This window comes from Arachis ipaensis, chromosome B5 (assembly GCF_059453495.1).
Source record: "Arachis ipaensis isolate K30076 ecotype BB chromosome B5, ASM5945349v1, whole genome shotgun sequence".
NCBI lineage: Eukaryota > Viridiplantae > Streptophyta > Magnoliopsida > Fabales > Fabaceae > Arachis > Arachis ipaensis.
Window position 1 is genome coordinate 87,718,999 of NC_142440.1, and position 18,167 is coordinate 87,737,165.

The 18,167-nt window shown below is 36.6% G+C and overlaps 2 non-coding genes across 2 annotated transcripts; both read right to left on the reverse strand.

Annotated features, from left to right (window-relative positions):
* Nucleotides 1-3,181: 3,181 nt before the first annotated feature.
* Nucleotides 3,182-3,289, reverse strand: LOC148564875 (small nucleolar RNA R71). Its single transcript, XR_015885493.1, has one exon. It is a non-coding gene; the product is annotated as a small nucleolar RNA R71 (small nucleolar RNA).
* Nucleotides 3,290-17,786: 14,497 nt separating this feature from the next.
* On the reverse strand, nt 17,787-17,894 carry LOC148564876 (small nucleolar RNA R71). The gene has a single exon (XR_015884521.1). It is a non-coding gene; the product is annotated as a small nucleolar RNA R71 (small nucleolar RNA).
* Between the last annotated feature and the right edge of the window lie 273 nt (nt 17,895-18,167).

Below are 18,167 nucleotides of genomic sequence, written 5' to 3' on the forward strand. Positions count from 1 at the left end.
ATTAGTGTCTTCGTGGTATAAGTTAGAACCCATGGATGGCCATTCCTAAGATCCGGAAAGTCTAAACCTTGTCTGTGGTATTCCGAGTAGGATCTGGGAAGGGATGGCTGTGACGAGCTTCAAAATCGCGAGTGCTGGGCGTATTGACAGATGCAAAAGGAGGGTGACTCCTATTCCAGTATGATTGGGAACCTTCAGATGATTAGCCGTGCCGTGACAGAGCATTTGGACCTTTTTCACAGAGAGGATGGAATGTAGCCATTGACAACGGTGATGCCCTATATAAAGCTTGCCATGGAAAGGAGTAGGACTGGTTGGATGAAGACAGCAGGAAAGCAGAGGTTCAGAGGAACGAAAGCATCTCTATACGCTTATCTGAAATTCTCACCAATGATTTACATAAGTATTTCTATCTTTATTTTCTGTTTATTTATTATTATTATTCGAAAACTCCATAACCATTTGATATCCGCCTGACTAAGATTTACAAGATGACCATAGCTTGCTTCATACCAACAATCTCCGTGGGATCGACCCTTACTCACGTAAGGTTTTATTACTTGGACGACCCAGTGCACTTGCTGGTTAGTTGTATCGAAGTTGTGACAAATTATGAATTAAGATTAGAGCACCAAGTTTTTGGAGCCATTACCAGGGATCACAATTTCGTGCACCAAGTTTTTGGCGCCGTTGCCGGGGATTGTTCGAGTTTGGACAACTGACGGTTCATCTTGTTGCTCAGATTAGTTAATTTTCATTTTGTTTTATTTTCAAAAAAATTTGTTTTCAAAATCTTTCAAAAAAAAATATTTTTTTCCTTTTGTTTTCGTAAATTATTCAAAATTTTTAAGAATGAATTATAGAGTTTCATGGTAACATGTTGAAGCTTGGCTGGCTGTAAAGCCATATCCAAATTCTTTTGGATTGAGGCTTCCACTTGTCAACATAAAAGGCATGTATATGGTGTTGGATGAAGTATCAGCTGTTGCATGCCTGATTTATATCCTAAAGCTGGCTGGCTATTAAGCCATGTCTAACCATTGGATTGGAGCTTTAGGCTAACATTGAAAGATTCCTGGAATTCTTATTAAAAATTTTTGAATCTCTTAATTTCTTTTTCCTATATGTTTTTCGAAAAAAATATACAAAAATCCAAAAAAAAAATAATAAAATCATAAAAATCAAAAATATTTTGTGTTTCTTGTTTCAGTCTTGAGTCAAATTTTTGTTTGGTGTCAATTGCATTTTTCTAAAAAAAAATTATGCATTTTTCGAAAATTCATGCATTCATAGTGTTCTTCATGATCTTCAAGTTGTTCTTGGTAAGTCTTCTTGTTTGATCTTGATGTTTTCTTATTTTGTGTCTTTTGTTGTTTTTCATGTGCATCTTTGCATTCATAGTGTCTAATTATTGAAAATTTCTAAGTTTGGTGTCTTGCATATTTTCTTTGCATTAAAAATTTTTCAAACACATGTTCATCATGATCTTCAAAGTGTTCTTGGTGTTCATCTTGACATTCATTGTTTTGATCTAAAAATTCTAATGCATTGAGTCTTTTTTATGTTTTTCTCTTTCATCATTAAAAATTCAAAAATCAAAAAATATATCTTTCCCTTTTTCTCTCATAAATTTTTGAAAATTTGAGTTGACTTTTTCAAAATTTTTAAAATCTAGTTGTTTCTTATGAGTCAAATCAAATTTTCAAATTGAAAATCCTATCTTTTTCAAAATCTTTTTCAAAAATTAAATCTTTTTCATTTTTCTTATTTATTTTCGAAAATTTTAAAAATATTTTTCAAAATTCTTTTTCTTAATTTTATCTAATAATTTTCGAAAATATTATCAACAATTAATGTTTTGATTCAAAAATTTCAAGTTTGTTACTTACTTGTTAAGAAAGATTCAAACTTTAAGTTCTAGAATCATATCTTGTGATTACTTGTGAGTTAAGTCATTAATTTTGATTTTAAAATTTCAAATCTTTTTCAAACAAATCTCTTTCAATCATATCTTTTCAAACTTTGATTTCAAAATCTTTTTCTAACTTCTTATCTTTTCAAATTTAATTTTCAAATCTTCTTAATATCTTTTCAATCATATCTTGTTAATCAATTTTCAAAATAAATTTCTATCATATCTTTTTAAATCTTATCTTTTTCAAAAATTTGATTTTAAAATATCTCTTCTAACTTCTTATGTTTTAAAAAAATTGATTTTCAAAATTTGTTTCAACTAACTAATTAACTTTTTGTTTGTTTCTTATCTCTTTCAAAACTACCTAACTAACTATCCCTCTCTAATTTTCGAAAATATCTCCCTCTTTTTCAAAAAAAAAAATCTTTTTAGTTAATTAATTGTTTAAATTTTAATTTTAATTTTAATTCTCCTTTAATTTTCAAAAATTATCAACTCTTTTTCAAAATTTAATTTTCGAAATTCTCTCTCTCATCTCGTTCTATTTATTTATTCATCTACTAACACTTCTCTCCCATCCAAAAATTCGAACACCACCTCCCTCTCTGTGTTCGAGTTTTCCCTCTTTCCTTCTTTACATTACATTCTTTTCTTCTTCTACTCACACAAAGGAATCTCTATACTGTGACATAGAGGATTCCATATTTTCTTTGTTATTCCCTTCTTTGTCATATGAGAAGGAGCAAGGACAAGAACATTCTTGTTGAAGCAGATCCTAAACCTGAAAGGACTCTGAAAAGAAACCTAAGAGAAGTTAAAATACAACAATCCAGAGACAACCTTACAGGAATTTTCGAACAAGAAGAGGAGATGGCAGCCGAAAATAATAATAATGCAAGAAGGATGCTTGGTGACTTTACTGCACCTAATTCCAATTTACATGGAAGAAGCATCTCCATCCCTACCATTGGAGCAAACAATTTTGAGCTTAAACCTCAATTAGTTTCTCTGATGCAACAAAACTGCAAGTTTCATGGACTTCCATCTAAAGATCCCTTTCAGTTCTTAACTGAATTCTTGCAGATCTGTGATACTGTTAAGACTAATGGGGTTGATCCCGAGGTCTACAGGCTTATGCTTTTTCCATTTACTGTAAGAGACAGAGCTAGAATATGGTTGGACTCTCAACCTAAGGATAGCCTGAACTCTTGGGATAAGCTGGTCAAGGCTTTCTTAGCCAAGTTCTTTCCTCGTCAAAAGCTCAGTAAGCTTAGAGTGGATGTTCAAACCTTCAGACAGAAGGAAGGTGAATCCCTCTATGAAGCTTGGGAAAGATACAAGGAACTGACCAAAAAGTGTCCTTCTGACATGCTTTCAGAATGGACCATCCTGGATATATTCTATGATGGTCTGTCTGAATTAGCTAAGATGTCAGTGGATACTTCTGCAGGTGGATCCATTCACCTAAAGAAAACGCCTACAGAAGCTCAAGAACTCATTGACATGGTTGCTAATAACCAGTTCATGTACACTTCTGAGAGGAATCCTGTGAGTAATGGGACGCCTCAGAAGAAGGGAGTTCTTGAAATTGATACTCTGAATGCCATATTGGCTCAGAACAAAATTCAGCAAGTCAATATGATTTCTCAGAGTCTGAATGGAATGCAAGCTGCATCCAACAGTACTCAAGAGGCATCTTCTGAAGAAGAAGCTTATGATCCTGAGAACCCTGCAATAGCAGAGGTAAATTATATGGGTGAACCTTATGGAAACACCTATAACCCCTCATGGAGAAATCACCCAAATTTCTCATGGAAGGATCAACAAAAGCCTCAACAAGGCTTTAATAATGGTGGAAGAAACAGGTTTAACAATAGTAAACCTTTTCCATCATCCACTCAGCAACAGACAGAGAATTCTGAGCAGAATCCATCTAGCTTAGCAAATTTAGTCTCTGATTTATCTAAGGCCACTCTGAGTTTCATGAATGAAACAAGGTCCTCCATTAGAAATTTGGAGGCACAAGTGGGCCAGCTGAGTAAAAGGATCACTGAAATCCCTCCTAGTACTCTCCCAAACAATACAGAAGAAAATCCAAAAGGAGAGTGCAAGGCCATTGATATAACCATCATGGCCGAATCCAAGGAGGAAGGGGAGGACATGAATCCCAAGGAGGAAGACCTCCTGGGACGTCCAGTGATCAATAAGAAGTTCCCCTCTAAGGAACCAAAGGAATCTGAGACTCATCTAGAGACCATAGAGATTCCATTAAACCTCCTTACGCCCTTCATGAGCTCTGATGAGTATTCCTCTTCAGAAGAGAATGAGGATGTTACTGAAGAGCAAGTTGCCAAGTTCCTTGGTGCAATCATGAAGCTGAATGCCAATTTATTTGGTAATGAAACTTGGGGAGATGAACCTCCCCTGTTCACCAATGAACTAAATGCATTGGATCAACTGAGATTGCCTCAGAAGAAACAGGATCCTGGAAAATTCCTAATACCTTGTACCATAGGCACCATGACCTTTGAGAAGGCTCTATGTGACCTGGGGTCAGGAATAAACCTCATGCCACTCTCTGTAATGGAGAAACTGGGAATCTTTGAGGTACAAACTGCTAGAATCTCTTTAGAGATGGCAGACAATTCTAGAAAATCGGCATATGGACAAGTAGAGGACATGTTAGTAAAGGTTGAAGGCCTTTACATCCCTGCTGATTTCATAATCCTAGATACTGGGAAGTATGAGGATGAATCCATCATCCTTGGAAGACCCTTCCTAGCCATAGCAAGAGCTGTGATTGATGTAGACAGAGGAGAATTGATCCTTCAACTGATTAAGGACAACCTTGTGTTTAAAACTCAAGAATCTCCTTCTTTAACAATAGAGAGGAAGCATGAAAAGCTTCTCTCAGTACAGAGTCAACTAAAGCCCCCACAGTCAAACTCTAAGTTTGGTGTTGGGAGGCCTCAGCCAAACTCTAAGTTTGGTGTTGAACTCCCATATCCAAACTCTATGTTTGGTGTTGGGAGTCTATAAAATTGACCTGATCATTTGTGTGGAGCCATGAGAGCCCACTGTCAAGCTATTGACATTAAAGAAAATGCTTGTTGGGAGGCAACCTAATTTTTATTTATCTAATTTTATTTTCATTCTTATTGTTCTTTCATGTTTTACTAGGTTCATGATCATGTGGAGTCACAAAATAAATAGAAAAATAAAAAACAGAATCAAAAATAGCAGAAGAAAAATCACACCCTGGAGGAAGGGCTTACTGGCGTTTAAACGCCAGTAAGGAGCATCTGGCTGGCGTTCAACGCCAGAACAGAGCATAGAGCTGGCGCTGACGCCAGAAACAAGAATAGAACTGGCGTTCAACGCCAGAAACATGCTGCATCTGGGCGTTGAACGCCCAGAATAAGCATTACTTCGGCATTTAAACGCTAGAATTGCATGCAAAGGCGTTTTACATGCCTAATTGGTGCAGGGATGTAAATCCTTGACACCTCAGGATCTGCGGACACCACAGGATCCCCACATACCTCCACTCACCTTACCTCCTCATAATCCCATATCACCCTTTCCCAAGAACCTTTCACCAATCACCTCAATCTCTCATCCATTCTGTTTTCCATTCACCACTTACATCCATACACCCCATCTGCCTTCAAAATTCAAAATCTCTTTCCCACCCAATCCCACCAATATAGCCGAATACATACATCCCTCCATCTCCTCCATATCTTCTTCTTCTTCTTTTATTCTTTCTTCTTTTGCTCGAGGGCGAGCAACATTCTAAGTTTGGTGTGGTAAAAGCATAGCTTTTTTTTGTTTTTCCATAACCATTGATGGCACCTAAGGCCAGAGAAACCTCTAGAAAGAGGAAAGGGAAGACAAAAGCTTCCACCTCCGAGTCATAGGAGATGGAGAGATTCATCTCAAGGGTCTATAGCTCAGTGGTAGAACATTTGACTGCAAATCAAGAGATCCCTGAGATACCTTAGGGGATGCACTTTCCTCCACAGAATTTTTGGGAGCAAATCAACACCTTCCTAGGAGAACTGAGTTCCAACATGGGACAACTAAGGATGGAACATCAAGAGCACTCCATCATCCTTCATGAAATTAGAAAAGATCAAAGAGCAATGAGGGAGGAGCAACAAAGACAAGGAAGAGACATAGAACAGCTCAAGGACATCATTGGTTCCTCAAGAAGAAAACGCCACCATCACTAAGGTGGACTCATTCCTTGTTCTTAAATTTACTATTTTTCGATTTTTGAGCTTTATGTTTAATTATGTTTGTGTCTTATTACATGATCATTAGTATCTAAGTGTTTATGCCTTAAAGTAGTGAATATGAATCCATCACCTCTCTTAAATGAAAAATGTTTTAAAAACAAAAGAATAAGAAGTACATGATTTCGAATTCATCCTTGAAACTAGTTTAATTATTTTGATGTGGTGACAATACTTTTTGTTTTCTGAATGAATGCTTGAACAGTGCATATGTCTTTTGAAGTTGTTGTTTAAGAATGTTAAATATGTTGGCTCTTGAAAGAATGATGATAAGGAGAAATGTTATTTGATAATCTGAAAAATCATAAAATTGATTCTTGAAGCAAGAAAAAGCAGTGAATACAGAAAGCTTGTGAAAAAAAAAGAGAGAAAAATGGCGAAAAAAAAGAGAGAGAAAAATGGCGAAAAAAAAAGAGAGAGAGAAAAAGCAAGCAGAAAAAGCCAAAACCTCTTAAAACCAAAAGGCAAGAGCAAAAAGCCAATAGCCCTTAAAACCAAAAGGCAAGGGTAAATAAAAAGGATCCAAGGCTTTGAGCATCAGTGGATAGGAAGGCCTAAAGGAATAAATCCTGGCCTAAGCGGCTAAACCAAGCTGTCCCTAACCATGTGCTTGTGGCGTGAAGGTGTCAAGTGAAAACTTGAGACTGAACGGTTAAAGTCAAGGTCCAAAGCAAAAAAAGAGTGTGCTTAAGAACCCTCGACACCTCTAATTGCGGACTTTAGCAAAGCTGAGTCACAATCTGAAAAGGTTCACCCAGTTATGTGTCTGTGGCATTTATGTATCCGGTGGTAATACTGGAAAACAAAGTGCTTAGGGCCACGGCCAAGACTCATAAAGTAGTTGTGTTCAAGAATCAACATACTGAACTAGGAGAATCAATAACACTATCTGAACTCTGAGTTCCTATAGATGCCAATCATTCTGAACTTCAATGGATAAAGTGAGATGCCAAAACTATTCAAGAGGCAAAAAGCTACAAGTCCCGCTCATCTGATTGGAGCTATGTTTCATTGATAGTTTGGAATTTATAGTATATTCTCTTTTTTTTATCCTATTTGATTTTCAGTTGCTTGGGGACAAGCAACAATTTAAGTTTGGTGTTGTGATGAGCGGATAATTTACACGCTTTTTGGCATTGTTTTTAGTATGTTTTTAGTAGGATCTAGTTACTTTTAGGGATGTTTTTATTAGTTTTTATGTTAAATTCACATTTCTAGACTTTACTATTAGTTTGTGTGTTTTTCTGTGATTTCAGGTAATTTCTGGCTGAAATTGAGGGACTTGAGCAAAAATCAGATTCAGAAGTTGAAGAAGGACTGCTGATGCTATTGGATTCTGACCTCCCTATACTCAAAGTGAAATTTCTGGAGCTACAGAACTCAAAATGGCACGCTTCCAATTGCGTTGGAATTTACACATCCAGGGCTTTCCAGCAATATATAATAGTCCATACTTTGTCTGATTTTAGATGACACAAAAGGGCGTTGAACGCCAGTTCTACACTGCAGTCTAGAGTTAAACGCCAGAAACACGTCACGAACCAGAGTTGAACGCCAAAAACACGTTACAACTTGGCGTTCAACTCCAAAAGAAGGCTCTGCACGTGTAAACTTCAAGCTCAGACCAAGCACACATGAAGTGGTCCCCAGAAGTAGATTTATGCATCAATTACTTACTTCTGTAAACCCTAGTAGCTAGTTTAGTATAAATAGAACTTTTTACTATTGTATTTACATCATCTTTAGTTTCATCTATTGATCACATTTGGGGGCTGGCCATTCGGCCATGCCTGAACCTTTATTACTTATGTATTTACAACGATAGAGTTTCTGCACTCCATAGATTAAGGTGTGGAGCTCTGCTATTCCTCATGATTTAATGCAAAGTACTATTGTTTTCTATTCAATTCAACTTATTCTACTTCTAAGATATCCATTCGCACCCAAGAACATGATGAATGTGATGATTTTGTGACACTCATCATCATTCTCACTTATGAACACGTGCCTGACAAACACTTCCATTCTACATGCAAACAAGCAAAAATGAATATCTCTTGGATATCTAATACAGGGGACCGAGTCTGAGTTATTAGTGTCTTCGTGGTATAAGTTAGAACCCATGGATGACCATTTCTGAGATCCGAAAAGTCTAAATCTTGTTTGTGGTATTCCGAGTAGGATCTGGGAAGGGATGGCTGTGACGAGCTTCAAACTCGCGAATGCTGGGCGTAGTGACAGACGCAAAAGGAGGGTGACTCCTATTCCAGTATGATCGGGAACATCCATATGATTAACCGTACCGTGACAGAGCATTTGGACCTTTTTCACAGAGAGGATGGGATGTAGCCATTGACAACGGTGATGCCCTATATAAAGCTTACCATGGAAAGGAGTAGGACTGGTTGGATGATGACAGCAGGAAAGCAGAGGTTCAGAGGAACGAAAGCATCTCTATACGCTTATCTGAAATTCTCACCAATGATTTACATAAGTATTTCTATCTTTATTTTCTGTTTATTTATTATTATTATTCGAAAACTCCATAACCATTTGATATCCACCTGACTGAGATTTACAAGATGACCCTAGATTGCTTCATACCAACAATCTCTGTGGGATCGACCCTTACTCACGTAAGGTTTTATTACTTGGACGACCCAGTGCACTTGCTGGTTAGTTGTATCGAAGTTGTGACAAATTATGAATTAAGATTAGAGCACCAAGTTTTTGGAGCCATTACCAGGGATCACAATTTCGTGCACCACTTATCTTTGTACAAGAGCATCACAGGCATATATCTAAATCTCAAGCCATTGGTGCCCAGCCTTGTTTATTTCTTTTTGTTTCTTTCTCTTGCATTTTCTTTCTTTTATTATGAACCTCTTTCACTTGTCAAGTCTCATGGAATGTAACTCAAGTTCATATCTCAAAGTTATGCTAACCTCTAGCCTTAGTCATGAATCAACTATTGAACCAGCTCATACCACCACATAACCTTATTTTTATCTTCTATTAGAACAAACCTTTACTTTTTCTCCATTTCACAACCTTTTCTTTTATTCAAGCATGGGAAACAAAGCATACAACTTAAGCAAGATGTCATGATCTACACACTTAAACTAGAAAGCCAAAAATAAACATAAAATCATCCTAATGCAAATGAATCATGAAAATAGAACACTGATCAACAGGGGCACAATTTGCACTTTCAATTAACATATTTAAGGTAGAGACAGTCAAGAAACAACACAACCTCTTGGTGTCCATTTGTTTCCTCCTTGTCATCATCATTGTTGGCTTTCATGTTCTTCCTTTGTCCTTCCACATGATGATGCATCCTTCCCTCCAAGAAATTGAATGACTTTCTACAAAGTTATTGAAAGTTGCTTGCTCCTCAAGCACTTGAGAAATGGTTAGCATGCATGTATGTTTGTAGGCTTCTGAACTTAGATTGGTGTGTGAACACCAAACTTAGTTCCTTGCCTTTTGCAGCAAATTGAATATATGCAGAAAATATCATGTGCTTTTATTAAGAAAACAAACTGTGAACTAGAAAACAAACTATGAACTAGAAACTAAACACATGTTAAGTAGTTTCTCTGATTGTTTGGAGTCAGTGACTTGTCATTGAAGGGTTGCAGTGTGTTCTTAATGAAATCTGTGGAGGAATACCAAACTTAGAATTACACATTCACCCTTAAAATTGTTTTGGTGTGCAACACCAAACCTAGCTCCTTGCAATATAGAGAAATCTACGTAACTCTTTTATTGAAACAACTTAGAAAAGAGAGATTTACCTCTGGTTGGATTGCCTCCCAAAAAGCGGTCTTTTAATGTCATTAGCTTGACATGCTGTTCATCACTTTCTTTCTCTTCTTCTAGTTTGTTAAGAGGAATGACCTCAGAGGGAAAGAAGAGCAAGTCAGTGCCCCTTGTCTTGGCCTCTTTCCAGCAAGCTTCCTTTTGTTATTTTCTTGATTGAACTTGCTTGTTGGGTCAGGGCTTGGATTGCTTGTGATTGACCTTTTCTTCTTCATGAATATGGTTAATTGTAGATTGGTCACAATCCTCTCTTCGGTGCTCTTGTTGGTTGCCTTCACTTCTTGGATATCAAGGCTTGAGTGTTATGTGATGGTTGGAGTGTCCTTTTCATCAACAGCTTCTTGAATTTGTGGTAAAATGAACCCATCCTCTATACAACTCTCTTCATCAATTGAGTGTGGACTTCCTTGATTGACTTCCACCCCTTCTCCTACATGATGTTCCATTGAGTCCTTTGGGTGTGAGTTTTCATGTTCCTCTGTCACCTCAAGTAGCCTCTGTGGATATGGAATCTGATGAGGTGGAAATTAGCCAATTAAGAAGTTTTTGATAAGAATACCGTTGCAAGTACAGTTCTTAACCAACAAAAATCCGCTTATCAATTTAGAAAGAGTTGTCATGAAATTAGAATGAAAATACTGGGAGTGAGTGATGAACCACTATTTCATGGTTCATCTTGTGCTCAATTGAGTGATTTTATAAAGTCTTCACACACTTATTCATACAATTTGCATGATTTTAAAATTCCTTCCCAATTTTACTCTATGATTGAAAACATGCTTCTTCGGCCTTAAAATTGCTATGTTTAATCCTCTCTTTTATACTATTCGATGCCGTGATCCGTGTGTTAAGTGTTATCAGGCTTTATAGGATAGGAATGGCTTAGAGGATGGAGAGGAAGCTTGCAAAAATGGAAGGAGCACAAGAAATAAAGGAGACAACCAGCAAGGAGCGATGCGCACGTATGGCTCATGCGTGCCCATGAATCGGAGTTCACACGGTGACACGTGCGCGTGCCTGACGCGTACGCATGACAAGGAAAATCACCAAACGATGCGCACGCGTGACTGACGTGTACTTGTGATATGCGCTACCTACAGAAATCGCAGAAAATGCTGGGGGCGATTTTGGGCCAAGTTTGGACCCAATTCCAAGCCCGAAAAACATAGAATAAGAGCTACATAATGGGGGGAACACTGAGAAAAATACAAAAACAGAGAGAATTCAGTCATTCACATAATTTAGGATTTCTCTTAGTTTTAGGTTTATTTCTTCTCAATTCCAGGTTCAATATTCTTTTAATTTAGTTTCTCTTCTACTTTTAATTGTTCTAGCATTCTAGTTTATTTCTTTTCCTTGTTGATTACTTTATGTTGACAATTTGGTTTATGAACTCCATGTTAGATTTGATTTCTTTATTTAATGCAATTTGAGGTATTTCATATTTATGATTTTAATTTAGCTTTTTACATTCTTAGCTTTGGTTGAGTAATTGGAGACGCTGGAGTTATCAAACTCCTTTGTTGATTGTTAATTGAAATTTGCTGGTTGATTTGGATCCCTCTAAAGCTAGTCTTTCATTAGGAGTTGACTAGCACTTGAGGAATCAAATTTATTAGTCCACTTGACTTTCCTTTATTTAGTAAGGGTTAACTAAGTGGGAGCAATGAACAATTCTCATCACAATTGATAAGGATAACTAGGATAGGACGTCTGATTCTCATACTTTGCCAAGAGTTCACTTAATTATTATCATTTACATTCCTTGTTCAATATTCAAAAACCCCAAAAATATACTTTTCCATAACCAATAATAAATCATACCTCCCTGCAATTCCTTGAGAGACGACCCGAGGTTTAAATACTTTAGTTATTAGTTTTATTGGGTTTGCTCTAGTGACAAACAAGTTTTTGTACGAAAGGATTCTTTGTTGGTTTAGAAACTATACTTACAACGAGGTTTCAATTGTGAAATTCTTTACTAGCAAAAATCCGTTCGTCAAAAATGGCGCCATTGCTGGGGAATTGCAAACGTGTGCCTTATTATTAGTTATTGTAAATATTTGTTTTTTTCCGTTTCTTTATTAGTGTTTCTAGTTTTAGGAGTTTATTTTCATTAATTTTTATTAGTTTTTGTTTTTACTTGCTACTATGAATTCTCACCCCTTTCGCTATGAGTTTAGTTCAAATTATGTTGCAGGGAATGGACGCTATAATGAGAACACGCATCAAGGTTGGAACAATCAAAGATGGAAGGAGCTACAAGGATTTGATCAACCCTCTCGACAACAACCTCATCCAATGTGCCATGGGCAACAACTGTTCTACGATGGTGCGTACCAAGATGATGGATATGGTGGACCCCCTTGTAGTTACCAACAAGCCCCACCATATGCCTATGAACCCCCTCCTCAACATAGCTTTGAACCACCATACTCACAAGCCCCTTACCACCAGACACCCCCATATGACCCTAATTCTTACCCACCATACCAAGAGCCTTATGAGCCATACTTCGAACCCCCACCTCAATATACACCATCTCCATATCCTTATCAAGAAGAACCACCTCCGTATTATGAGCCTTTTCTCCCAAAAAATGAACCCTCCTATCCACCCCAACCTCCATTGGATAACAACACTCTTATCTCTACTATCATTGGTCTCACCTCTACACTCCAAAATCTTAAATCCCGCAGGGACCAACCCTCTACCTCCAATATTCAACTCTCAAGCTTTACTGCACCACCACCCTTCGTGCTAGAATACCCACATCCATCAATCCAAGAGCAACATGATCCCAATTATGCTACTGACCCGTAACAAGAGAGAATGGATCAGTTTCGCAAATTTATACTTCACAAGAAGCTAGAGGAGGCCCTAAAGGTGGAGGTAGGAGAGACCCTTCAAGGAAGTTGTCAAGAGGTGGAAGTCAACAAGGAGGAGCTGGATTATGTATTAGAGCAATTGGAGAAAGCCGAAATTATCACAAAAGAAGACGTGGTTGAAGACTTAGGAGATGCGGAACCTCCGTGGAAAAGTCAAGTCATAGAACCACCTTCCAAGACGTTTGAATTTAATGTTGAGGAGGATATACAACCTCCAAGGCATATCATGGTTGAGGACTTTGAAGAGGTTGATCAAGAGATGGATTCAACCATTGATGCCTTATCTACAATTGAATCTTCTCCCATTGGACTAGACATGGAGATTAAAAAAGAAGAAGTACAACCTCCCATGCCTTTGGTAAGTAATGAAGAAGAGATTGAATTGGCAGAAAGCTACCAAGAGGAAGAGGTTGAAATTGAAGAAGCTTGCAAAGAGGTAGAAGTTGTCAAGGAAGAGCTCAAGGGAATGGAGCTGGAAATCACCTTGCCAAAGTTGTTGGAGACCTCTTTCCCGAAGCCATCACCATCCATTCCTTCATTCAAGTGGGTAAATCTTTCATCTCTAAGCTTAATTAGCCCACTTGAATATGCTTTACTTGAGACGGATGGGCAACTTAGAGCTCTTTGTGGCTATAAGAGTAAGAGGGAGATGGTCAGTGGTAAAAGTTATCATGCAAGGTTCAATATGGTTGCATGCTCCAAATTGAAGTACAAGGATTGGGGTAGAGCTCGATTGAATGCTCCAAATTCCTGATGAGTTCAAGCACAAGCCTCCATGACAAGGAGCTCACCAAATGTCCAACTTAAGGACTTAAACCAAAAGTGCTAGGTGGGAGACAACCCACCATGGTATGATCGTTCTTTTTCAGTTTCAGTTTTATTTTATTTTGTTTTATTCTTGGTTTTATTTTATTCTGTTTTTATTAGTGTTCATTCATAATGTCTGTGATGAGCGGATAATTTATACGCTTTTTGGCATTGTTTTTAGGTAGTTTTTAGTATGTTTTAGTTAATTTTTATTATATTTTTATTAGTTTTTAAGCAAAATTCACATTTCTGGACTTTACTATGAGTTTGTATGTTTTTCTGTGATTTCAGGTATTTTCTGGCTGAAATTGAGGGACCTGAGCAAAAATCTTATTCAGAGGCTGAAAGGGCTGCAGATGCTGTTAGATTCTGACCTCCCTGCACTCGAAATGGATTTTCCAGAGCTATAGAAACCCAATTGGCGCGCTCTCAATTGCTTTTGAAAGTATACATCCAGGGCTATCCAGCAATATATAATAGTTCATACTTTGCTCGAGTTTTGATGACGTAAACTAGCGTTCAAACGCCAACTCCCTACCCTATTCTGAAGTTAAATGCCAGAAACAGGTTACAAACCAGAGTTAAACGCCACAAACAGGCTGCAACCTGGCGTTTAACTCCAAGAGAAGTCTCTACACATGTAAAGCTCAATGCTCAGCCCAAGCACACACCAAGTGGGCCCGGAAGTGGACTTCTACATCATTTACTCATTTCTGTAACCCTAGGTTACTAGTCTAGTATATAAACTACTTTTAGAGATTTATTTTATATCCTTGATCAGTTTTATGCTATCATAGATCATATTGTACACGTTTGGAGACTGGCCATTTGGCCATGCCTGGACCTTCATTACTTATGTATTTTCAACGGTGGAGTTTCTACACCCCATAGATTAAGGTGTAGAGCTCTGCTGTTCCTTGAAAATTAATGCAAAGTACTATTGTTTTTCTATTCAAATCAAGCTTTTTCTTATTCTAAGATATTCATTCGCACCCAAGAACATGATGAATGTGATGATTTTGTGACACTCATCACCATTCTCGCCTAGGAACGCGTGCCTGACAAACACTTCCGTTCTACATGAAAACAAGCTTGAATGCATATCTCTTAGCCTCTTGGTTCATGACCAGAGTCTTCGTGGTATAAGCTAGAATCAATTGGTGGCCATTCCTGAGATCCGGAAAGTCTAAACCTTGTCTGTGGTATTCCGAGTAGGATTTGGGAAGGGATGACTGTGACAAGCTTCAAACTCGCGAGTGTTGAGCGTAGTGACAGACGCAAAAGGATCAATGGATCCTATTCCAACATGAGTGAGAACCGACAGATGATTAGCCGTGCGGTGACAGCGCACTTGGACCATTTTCACTGAGAGGACGGCGGTAGCCATTGACAACGGTGATCCCCCAACATACAGCTTGCTATGGAAAGGAGTATGAATGATTGAATGAAGACAGTAGGAAAGTAGAGATTCAGAAGCAACAAGCATCTCTATACGCTCATCTGAAATCTCACCAATGAATTACATAAGTATTTCTATCTTATTTTATATTTTAATTATACTTTAATTATCAAAACCTCATAACCATTTGAATCTGCCTTATTGAGATTTACAAGATGACCATAGCTTGCTTCAAGCCGACAATCTCCATGGGATCGACCTTTACTCACGTAAGGTTTATTACTTGGACGACCTAGTGCACTTGCTGGTTAGTTGTGCGAAGTTGTGAAAAAGAAGTGAGATTACAATTGTGCGTACCAAGTTTTTGGCACCATTGGGATCACATTTCGTGCACCAAGTTTTTGGCGCCGTTGCCGGGGATTGTTCGAGTTTGGACAACTGATGGTTCATCTTGTTGCTCAAATTAGGTAATTTTATTTTAATTTTAAGCTTTTCGTTTTTGTTCATTTTATTTTCGAAAAATTAAAAAAAAATTCAAAAAAATAAATTATTCTATGACTTTAGAATTTTTAAGAATGAATTCTAGAGTTTTAGATGATGCTTTTATCATCACAGGAGCTAGTTGATTCCCATCAATTTGGCTATTGTATGTAATGTCCTGCTGAAGCTTGGCTAGCCATGTCTAATCTTTTTAGACTGAAGCTTTAGACTAACATTGCATGATTCCTGGAATTCTTATAAAAAATTTTGAAATCCTTATTTTTATTTTTCCCAATAATTTTCGAAAAATTACAAAAAAATTTTTAAAATCATAAAAACCAAAAATTTTGTGTTTCTTGCTTTAGTCTAGTGTCAATTTTTAAGTTTGGTGTCTATTACATTTTTCTTATTTTCGAAAACTCATGCATGATGTTCTTCATGATCTTCAAGTTGTTCTTGATGATCTTCTTTGTTTGATCTTTGCATTTTTATATTTTGTGTCTTTTCTTGTTTTTCATATGCATTTTCAATTTGTTAGTGTCTAAAGTTTGAAAATTTCTAAGTTTGGTGTCTTGTACAGTTTTTATTTTCTTAAAAATTTTCAAAAATAAGTCTTGATGTTCATCTTGATTTTCAAAGTGTTCTTGGTGTTCATCTTGACATTCAAAGTGTTCTTGCATGCACTAGTTGTTTTGATTCATAATTTCTATTTTTTGTTTCAATTTGGAATTTTTCTCTCTCTTTACTAAAAATCTAAAAATAAGAAATATATCTTTCCTTGTTTTACTCATAAATTTCAATTTCAAAATTCTATCTTTCCAAATCTTTTTCAAAAATAATATCTTTTTCATTTATTTTAACATATTTTCGAATTTTTTTTATTTTCAAAATCTTTTTCTTATTCTTACTTCATATTTTCGAAAATCTCACTAACATTTAATATTTGATTCAAAAATTTTCAAGTTGTTACTTGCCTATTAAGAAAGGTTCAAACTTTAAATTCTAGAATCATATCTTTTGGTTTCTTGTTAGTCAAGTAATCAACTTTAATTTTCAAAATTAAATCTTTTTAAATTTCCTTTTCAAATCTTTTTCAAATTAAATTTCAATCATATATCTTTCAAAATCAATTTCAAAATCTTTTCTAACTTCTTATCTTTTCAAAATTGATTTTCAAATCTTTTTCAATTAACTACTTGACTTTTTGTTTGATTTTAAAAGTTTTCTATTTCACTCATATCTTTTTCAAAACCACCTAACCAATTTTCTCTCTCTAATTTTTGAAAACTCCCCCCTTTTTCAAAATACCTTTTAATTAACTAATTATTTTAAATTTTAATTTAATTTTATTTCTCTTTTTAATTTTCGAATTCTAACTAATAATTAAAATAAAAACAAAAATATTTTCCTTTTATTCTTTTTAAATTCGAAATTCTCTATCTCTCATCTCTTTCTATTTATTTATTTATCTACTAACATTCCTCTTCCACTCAAAATTCGAACCCCCTCTTCTTCACTGTGTTCGAATTTTTCTCCTCTCATTCTTTTATTATTCTCTTCTTCTACTCACTTAAAGGAATCTCTATACTGTGACATAGAGGATTCCTCTTCTTTTCTGTTCTCTTCTTTTTCATATGAGCAGGACCAGGGATAAAGACATTCTTATTGAAGCTGATCCTGAACCCGAAAGGACTCTTAAGAGGAAACTAAGAGAAGCTAAAGCACAACCCTTTGGAGAGGACCTGACAGAAATTTTCGAAAAAGAAGGAGACATGGCCGAACCCAATAACAATGCCAACAATGCAAGGAAGATGCTTGGTGACTTCATTCCACCCTCTTCTGACTTCTATGGAAGAAGCATCTCAATTCCTGCCATTGGAGCAAACAACTTTGAGCTTAAGCCTCAATTAGCTTCTCAAATGCAACAGAATTGCAAGTTTCATGGACTTCCATTGGAAGATTCTCATCAGTTCTTAGCTAAATTTTTGCAAATCTGTGACACTGTCAAGACCAATAGAGTTGATCCCGAGGTCTACATGCTTATGCTTTTCCCTTTTGCTGTAAGAGACAGAGTTAGAACATGGTTGGATTAACAACCTAAGAAAAGCCTGATCTCTTGGGAAAAGCTAGTCAGTGATTTCCTGGCCAAATTCTTTCCACCTCAAAAGATGAGCAAGCTTAGAGTGGAAATCCAGACCTTCAGACAGAAGGAAGGTGAGTCCCTCTATGAAGCTTGGGAAAGATATAAGCAATTGATCAAAAGGTGTCCTACTGACATGCTTCCAGAATGGAGCATCATATGAATATATTCTATGATGGTCTGTCTGAGTTGTCAAAAATGTCATTGGACCATTCTGCAGGAGGATCTCTTCATCTGAAAACCCCTGCAAAAGCTCAGGAACTCATTGAAATGGTTACAAATAACCAGTTCATGTACACCTCTGAAAGGAGTCCTGTGAACAATGGGACGCCTCAGAAGAAGGGAGTTCTTGAAATTGATACTCTGAATGCCATATTGGCTCAGAATAAAATATTGACTCAGCAAGTCAATATGA